The sequence below is a fragment of the Leopardus geoffroyi genome, chromosome B1 (assembly GCF_018350155.1).
Source record: "Leopardus geoffroyi isolate Oge1 chromosome B1, O.geoffroyi_Oge1_pat1.0, whole genome shotgun sequence".
NCBI classification, from domain to species: Eukaryota; Metazoa; Chordata; class Mammalia; order Carnivora; family Felidae; genus Leopardus; species Leopardus geoffroyi.
This window is the reverse complement of record NC_059327.1, coordinates 15,466,439-15,475,160: the sequence shown is the minus strand read 5'-3', so window position 1 is coordinate 15,475,160 and position 8,722 is coordinate 15,466,439. Positions and strand designations below refer to the sequence as shown.

General features: G+C 39.2%; 1 pseudogene; it reads left to right on the top strand.

Annotated features, from left to right (window-relative positions):
• The first annotated feature begins 2,877 nt into the window (after nt 1-2,877).
• LOC123596322 lies at nt 2,878-3,902 on the top strand (annotated as a pseudogene).
• The last annotated feature ends 4,820 nt before the right edge of the window (nt 3,903-8,722 follow it).

The window sequence follows — 8,722 nt, the reverse complement described above, 5'->3', positions numbered from 1 at the left end:
AAATTGTGGACTATTAACACAATAGAATATCATTCAGCTATACATAGTAGTGAACCAGTGATATCTGTAAGAACATGAATGAATCTCAAAACATGAGATAGTCTTAAGGATCATGATGATCTTAAAGAAATCAATCAGGAGCGCCTGGGTGACTTAGTTAAGTGTCCAACTTTGGCTCAGGTCATGATATCTTCATTGGTGAGCCTGGCATCGGGCTCTGTGCTGACAGCTTGGAGCCTGGAGCCTGCTTTGGATTCTGTGTCTCCCTCTCTCTCTGCCCCTCCCCCACTCATGCCCTGTCTCTCTCTCTCAAAAATAAATAAACATTAAAAAATTTTTAAAAATCAGTCACAACCAACCAATCTTAAAGAGATCAATAGTTACCTAAGCATGAGATGACTTTTCAGGGTGAAGTAAATGTTCTATATCACGATGGTCACATGGGTGTATGCATTTGTCAGAACTCCTCAAACTGTACACGTAAAACAGGAACATTTTATGCAGTGCCAACTCCTTCTTAATAAAGTTGATTAAATTTACAAACATATGGCAAAATAGCATCTAAGTTGGATAATAAGGTAAATATAGTTAAAGTGCTATAAAGTTCTAGTACTGTCCAGGAAGAGATAAAAGTATTTCTATTTGATGTTGATTTTTTTTGTTAAGGATGTGTGTAATAATATCTAGGGTCGCCACTAAAAGAATAGTAAAGTAATGTATAAATGCCAAAATGAGTGGGAAAATGGGATAACAGAAACAATCAATTTGAAAGTAATAAAAGAGGGGCGCCTGGGTGGCGCAGTCGGTTAAGCGTCCGACTTCAGCCAGGTCACGATCTCACGGTCCGTGAGTTCGAGCCCCGCGTCGGGCTCTGGGCTGATGGCTCAGAGCCTGGAGCCTGTTTCGGATTCTGTGTCTCCCTCTCTCCCTGCCCCTCCCCCGTTCATGCTCTGTCTCTCTCTGTCCCAAAAATAAATAAACGTTGAAAAAAAAAAAAAAAAAAAAGAAAGTAATAAAAGAAACATAGAATATGTGGGACAACTAGAAAGCAAATGGTAAGATGGTAAATCTGGAGTGAGAAAACAACTATATGCTGCTTATAAGAAACACATCACAAAGATCAGGACACAGAAATATTGAAAGTAAGGTAATAAAAAAAAGATGTATCATGCAAATACTAACCAAAAAAGCCAGGGTTATTATATTATTATCAGACAAAGTGGACTTTAAGGAAGAAATAATTGGTAGAGATAGACTATTTTATAAAAATAAGTAGTTTAATTTACCAGAAATATATAGTGATTCTAAACTGTATGCGCTTAATAAAATAGCCTTAAAATGTGTAAGGCAAAACTCAGCGTAACTACAGGAAGAAATGGATAAATCTCCAAGCATAGTGTGAAATTTCCGCATGCCTTTCTCATTAAGGAGATAAAAAATATAGATTTGGACTTCACAATGAACAAATCTGGCCTAATTGATAGATAAACAATATTTCACTTAACACTGTAGATTTCATTTTTAAAATTACACTTGGATTATTTATAAAAATTACCACATGCTAGGTTTAAATCAAACCTTAACAAACACCAAAGGATTGAAATGATATAGTTTATTGTCTGGCAGTAGTGGAATTACATTAGAAATAAATTATAAATAGACCATTTGAAGATCCCTCCAGGTATGAAAATTAAGAATTATCCTTTGAATAACCCATAAGTCAATGAAGAAATAACAGTGGAGGGGTGCCTGGGTGGCTCAGTTGGTTAAGCATCTGACCTCGGCTCAGGTCATGAGCTCAAGGTTTGTGAGTTTGAGCCCTGCGTCGGGCTCTGTGCTGATATCTCAGAGCGTGGAGCCTGCTTCAGATTCTGTGCCCTTTCCCCTTTCCCCACTCTCTGCCCTTTCCCCACTTGTGCTCTGTCTCTCTCTCTCTCTCTCTCTCAAAAGTAAATAAACATGAAAAAAAGAAAGAAAGAACAAGGGGAATTAGAAAATATTTTACTGGAATGATAATGAAAATATTGCAAAGCATATTGGTTGCAGTTAATGCCATACTTAGAGGAAAATTTATACCCTTACAACACATATAATAGAAAAGAAGAAAAGCTGAAAAATCACTGATCTAAGTATCTATCTCAAAAAGTTGGAAAGTTATCTAACTCAAAGTGGAAGAGAGGAAAACATAATAAGAAGAGAACTAAATGGAATATAAAGTAAATACAACAGAGAGAGGGCCAACACAACAAGAAGTTGGCTCTTTGAAAAGACTAATAAAGTCCTAATTCCCTGGTGAGATCAAAGAAAAAAAGGTAAAAATAACCCACGTCAAAAATGAAAGAGGGGACTCTGTTATAGATCCTACAAATATTTAAAATATTATAAGAGGATATTATAACAAAGTTATGTAAATAACTAAATTTTTTTTACCAGTGGACAATTTTCTAGAAAAGCAATGTTTACCTAAACTGACACAAGAAAATCTCTATAGTCCTATAACAACAAAAGAAATGGAATGCATAATTTTAAATTTTCCATAAAAAAAAATAAATCCAGATTACTTCACTGGTGAATTTTACCAAATATTTGAGAAAAAAATATGCCAATTGTGTATAAACTTCTCCAGAGAATAGAAAAGTGAGACACTTTCCATTGTGTCTTCCGAGGCCAGTGTTACTTCAACACCAAAACCTGACAAGCACATTATAAAAAAAGGAAAATTACAGGCTAATAACATGATGTTTTACATAAATGTAAAAAATAAATAAATTAACTACTAGCAAAATAAATCCAGCAATGTCTGGTGAATACACCGTGACCAAACGGGGCTATTCCAAGAATGTGAGAATGGCTTAATATTCTGGTTGCCCTGGCAGAATGGGGACAAGCCCTCTGGCTGGAGATACATGTAACACACTGACTTAGCATGACCTGGGAATGGCTGCCAAGGATGTCTTCAACAGAGGATTTGGTTTTGGCATAGTCAGTAGATCTGAGAACCAAATCTTGTAGAGGAATGGAATTTTCTACCTCTGGTCATGCTTCCACGGATACAGGGAAAGCATCAGACCACCTAGAGACCAAATAGAAGATCTGTAACTGGGGACTTACTTTCAACCAACAAATGGAACAGGGACAATACTCTTGGGACGGAAAGTTCTTTGTAGAGTAAGTTGGCTGAAGGGTTGAAACTGACTCTCGGTACCATATTTATACTGAGGGAGGGCAGAAAATTGAAATCCCCTATAAATAAGATTGTTTCTGTCTTGACGGTGATGCGGATACAGATTTTTCTGGACCAACCATCTATGACTGGGCTGTGGTAGCCATTGGAGGTTGCTTGCTGGCTCTCAGATGAGTTTTGACACAGCCAAATCCAAACTGTCACAGGATCATTTTGCCCTGGGCTACAGGGATGCACCCCTCCAGCTGCACACGCATATAAACGATGGCACTGAATTTGGAGGTTCTATCTACCAGGGGCTTAAAACGAGAAGACTGAATTGCCAGTGAACCTGGCTTGTGTAGCTGTCACCAGCACCTGTTTTGATGTTGCTGCTAAATACACACTGGCTTGTAGAACTTCTCTATAGGCCAAAGTGAGTAATCCCAGTCTGATTGGACTGGGTTATACTCAAACCTTTCAGCCAGTAGTCAAACCTACCCTATCAGCTTTCACTGATGGAAAGAACATAAATGCAGGAGGTCACAAGTTTGGGGTGGGGTCCGAGCTGTGAAGCTTCACGTGGTTTTGAGTGAAGCATCCGTTTTGTCTCTGGACACGAAGAGAAATGGACACACTGTGTTCGGGCCTTAAAACTCTTCTGTGAAATTTCAGAAGCGTGAACTTTTTATTCTTCCCAAGAATGGTAATAATCTTCCCCACACTGAAGTCTAGAGATCCTAAGTCCATCCTAAGGTTGGTGCTTGAAGGCAGGCCGAGAATTGTCACGTCTGTGCCACATTTCAGTTCGGTGCCACGGTGTTATTTTCACATGCGTGCCTCAGTGACAATGTAGTGTTGGGTTATAAAGGAAGTGTGATCCAGGCTTCCACTTTATACATCATGTCTTGCATGTCCCACATGTTTCAAGACCTTTTAAAAGATAATGGTCTCTGTGCTGTACTGGAACTTTTGTTTTGCAGCAGAGTAAAATGAAATAAATCCATCACATTTGGAACAACAACAACAACAACAGCAACAGAATCGTTTAACGTTTGAAAAAAAAAATGAAATTTGTCACTTTAACGGAATAAAGGGGAAAACAACATGTTACCTTCCAGATGATTTCTGAACAAGAACTTGCCGAAAGCCAATATATATTCATGAACAGAACTTTTACCAAATATAAATAAAATTGCTTGAATCTAATAAAATGTACCTATAAATAATCTTACACAAACACGATTGAATGTTAAAAGCTTTACCTCTGGATATGAGAATGAGATAAGAATGTCCTACCAATCTGATAAGCAAGATAAAAGCAAACAAGTATAAGAATATGAACACAAGAATAAAAACTGCTCCTACTCGCAATTTGGTGATGTACGTGGACTACCCAAAAGAATCCACCAATCAATTATTTATTTAGTTATTTATTTAGTTATTTATTCATTCATTCATTCATTCATTCATTCATTCATTCATTTTTGATAGAGAGTGACAGAGCACAAGTGGGGGAGGGGCAGAGAGCAAGGGAGACACAGACTGCGAAGCAGGCTCCAGGCTCCAAGCTGTCAGCACAGAGCCCGACGCGGGACTCGAACTCACAAACCGTGAGATCATGACCTGAGCCGAAGTTGGACGCTTAACCGACTGAGCCACCCAGGCACCCCTAAATTATTTATTTTTTTAATTACTTTTTTAATGTTTATTTTTGAGAGAGAGAGAGAGACAGAGCATGAGCAGGGGAGGGGCAGAGAGAGGGGGAGACACAGAATTTGAAGCAGGCTCCAGGCTCCGAGCTATCAGCATAGAGCCCGATGCGGGGCTCGAACTCACAAAGTGTGAGGTCATGACCTGAGGTGAAGTCAGATGCTCAACCGACTGAGCCACCCAGGTGTTCCCCTTCCAATAAATTATTTAAATTTAATTAGTGACTTTAGTTAGCAAGGTTGTTGGATACCAAAAGACAAAAATCAAATCTATCCTTCTATCCCAACAAGCAAAAAATAATATTTTAAATTATTTATCTATTTTTGATTGTTTTATTGAGATACAATTAACATGCTAGTTTCAAGTGTACAACATAAAGATTTGAAAGAGCTTACTGCCTATGTTTTCTTTAAGGAGTATTATGGTTTGGGGTCTTACATTCAAGTCTTTAATCCATTTTGAATTTGTTTTTGTAGATAGTGTAAGATATGGGTCCAATTTCATTCTTTTGCATGTAGCTGTCCAGTTTTCCCAACACCATTTATTGAAGAGACTCTTTTTCCTATTATATATTCTTTTCTTCTTTATCATAGATGAATGTACAGGAGATCTTAAGCAAGACAAAAATATTGCTGTAAGGGAAAAGATGGACAAATATGGCTACATTAAGAATTTGTTACTCAAAAGACTCAACTTTATGTAAACGCTATTCTTCCCTGAATGGATCTTCCCCCCCCCCCCCCCCCGTTGAAAATTATGCTTTTGAGAGTCATCCATATTTTTTTAGATGCTTTATGTTTTATATATGGTATGAGATAGGGGCCAAGTTTCATTTAGGTAAAATGGGGAAAATTCTGTCCATTGGTTTAAAGGTCAAGCACGTGGTTACCTTTGGGGAGAACCAAGGGGAAAAGGATCAAGAGAGGAAACCAAGAAGGCTCTGTTACTGATGTTCCGTTTCTTGTCCTGGGAGGTGGTTCCACGAGAGCGATTACTTGGGGTGATTCATTGGGCTTTATGACGATTTGCTCACTTTTCTGTATTTGTGTTACACGTCCACAAAAAGTTAAAGAAAATGTATCTTCCTTTCCCTTACAGATATAGACTAGCAGTAAATGCATCGGTTCCTTTTCTCCTGAACTGTCCCCAATTTGTTTCCTTTTGCCAATTGCCCTCTCACCATCACCTTTAAAATTTTGTGTTGGCCACCTGATGCATGCCATATATGCTGCTAGATTCAGTGGCATATATCGTCACATTTAATCTTCCCAATGACTCTGTGAGTTGGATGTCATTCTAGCTGAGGCTTGGAGAGATCAAGTGATCTGTCGAAGTCAAACAGCTAGCAGACAGCAAGCAGCAGAGCCAGGATTAGGTTCTGGTGTGTTTGTTGCATTCCCCTGGGCTTTTAAAATCAAAAGATTAAACATAGAAAATCCTAACACTTACCAATTCACCTGGGAACATCATCAATCTATATAAAAATGCTATTCTATTAAAAAGGTACACCTAAGTAAAATGCAAGGAATAAATATTCTTTTCTATGTACCTCGTATAAATGAAGAGCACTTTTCAAGTTTGTGAAGCTTTTTAAAAGTGGATGTAGGGGCGCCTGGGTGGCTCAGTCGGTTGAGCGTCCGACTTCAGCTCAGGTCACGATCTCACGGCCCGTGAGTTCGAGCCCCGCGTCGGGCTCTGGGCTGATGGCTCAGAGCTCAGAGCCTGCCTCCGATTCTGTCTCCCTCTCTCTCTGCCCCTCCCCCGTTCATGCTCTGTCTCTCTCTGTCTCAAAAATAAATAAAACGTTAAAAAAAAAAAATTAAAAAAAAAAAGTGGATGTAGTGGGAAAAGCATAGGTTTCTAATCAGGTAACTCAAATCCCAGATTGGCTACTTATCACTTGTGTTTCCTTGAAAAGTTGCTCAAGCTATTCGACGCTTGATTTTTCTCATCTGCAAAAAGCAAATAATAACACCTGTTGGTGGTAAGCCAAAGGAACTGCGTAGGAATTATTTAGGACTACGGATGAACAGAAGTCAGCCTGCAAGCCTGAGAAACTGAGAGAATTCAGGTTGTAATGACTGAAATTGTAGCAGAGGGCTGAGCTTAGCTAAATACTCCGGACATTATAAATGCAGGTAGAGGCTAACTTATCGGAGCCCCACATAATCATACACAGAGCCAGCTGGTCCGCACTCCCCTGTTCCTCACCTTTCACCCTCCCTGCCCTCACCCCCACAACTACAGACTCCTCCACTCTTGGTGCATTGAGAGCTGCTGGGAAGGACATGGACATATTAGAGACTGTCCGAGTGAGGTCAAAATAACCCATCAAAAGGGCGCCTGGGTGGCTCGGTTGGTTAAGTGTCCGACTTCCGCTCAGGTCATGATCTCACAGTTCATGAGTTCCAGCCCCGCATCGGGCTCTGTGCTGACAGCTCAGAGCCTGGAGCCTGCTTCGGATTCTGTGTCTCCCTCTCTCTCTGCCCTTCCCCTGCTCACGCTCTGTCTCTGTCTTTCTCTCTCTCAAAATAAAAAAAACATTAAAAACATTTTTTTAAAAATAGCCCGTCAAATGCAACTCCAGTCAACAAGATACCATTTTCATCAACCAAATTAGCAAGACATTTCATATAAATACACCCAGTGTTGAAAGGGTAAGGTAGACTTTCTCACGCACCACTGGGAGAACCATGCACCTTTCTGGAAAACCATTTGACAAGCAAATTGGAAAGAAACCCTCAAGAGAAGTTTAGATAACATAACTGTCACAGTAATTCACCTTCCAGGAAGCTATTACTGGGAAACGGTAATATCAGTCACACACCTGGACCGAGGTTTATGTCCAAGGGGGTTCCAGGCTTACTTACCATGGCTTAAGTCTGAGATAACCTAAACGTTCAAGCATAGGAGAATGATTAGGTCATTTCTTATGAACTCATAGGGAAATTGTCACTCAATCGGATAGAATGTGTCCCCAAAATAAAATAATAAAATGGATGAATATATAATGATTATCATAACTATATTTATTATGCAGTTATAATATATATGCAATGGAAGAGTATTCAGCCTTACTATGCCCCAGAGTGGGTAAACATTGAAAATATTATGCTATGGGGCGCCCAGGTGGCTCAGTTGATTAAGCATCTGAGTTTGGCTCAGGTCATGATCTCACGACTGGTGGGTTCGAGTCCCACGTCGGGCTCTGTGCTGACAGCTCAGAGCCTGGAGCCTGCTTCGGATTCTGTGTCTCCCTCTCTCTCTCTGCCCCTCCCCCACTTGCACTCTGTCTCTCTCTCTCTCTCTCGAAAATAAATAAACATTTAAAAAAATAATAAATAAACCAGATGCAAAAGGACAATTACTATATGATTCCATTTATATGAGGTACCTAGAATGTGCAAATGCAGAGAGACATAAAGCAGAAAGAAGCTATCAGGGACTGGGGTGAAGAAGGAAAGGGGAGTTAGTATTTAATGGGGCTAGAGTTTCAGTTTGGAAAAATGAAAACGTTCTGGAAATGGATAGTGGTGATGGTTGTACAAATTGTAAAAGTGCTTAATGCCACTGAATTGTGTCCTTAAAAATGGTTACAACGATAAATTTTATGTTATGTGTATTTTACCACAATAAAAATGCACAGAAAAAAATTATATGCCCAAGTTTACCCAAAAATGTATGCTTTGAAATATTAGATAATGTGTAATTAGATACAAAGATGTCATCTCTGTATGCTGATTGATTCATTTGAAAAATATGGTTGATGCCTACAAAAAAGGTGTTGTATTGAACACCTAGTATGTGCCACTTAGTCCTAGATAGAGCTGGGTAAACAAGACAAAT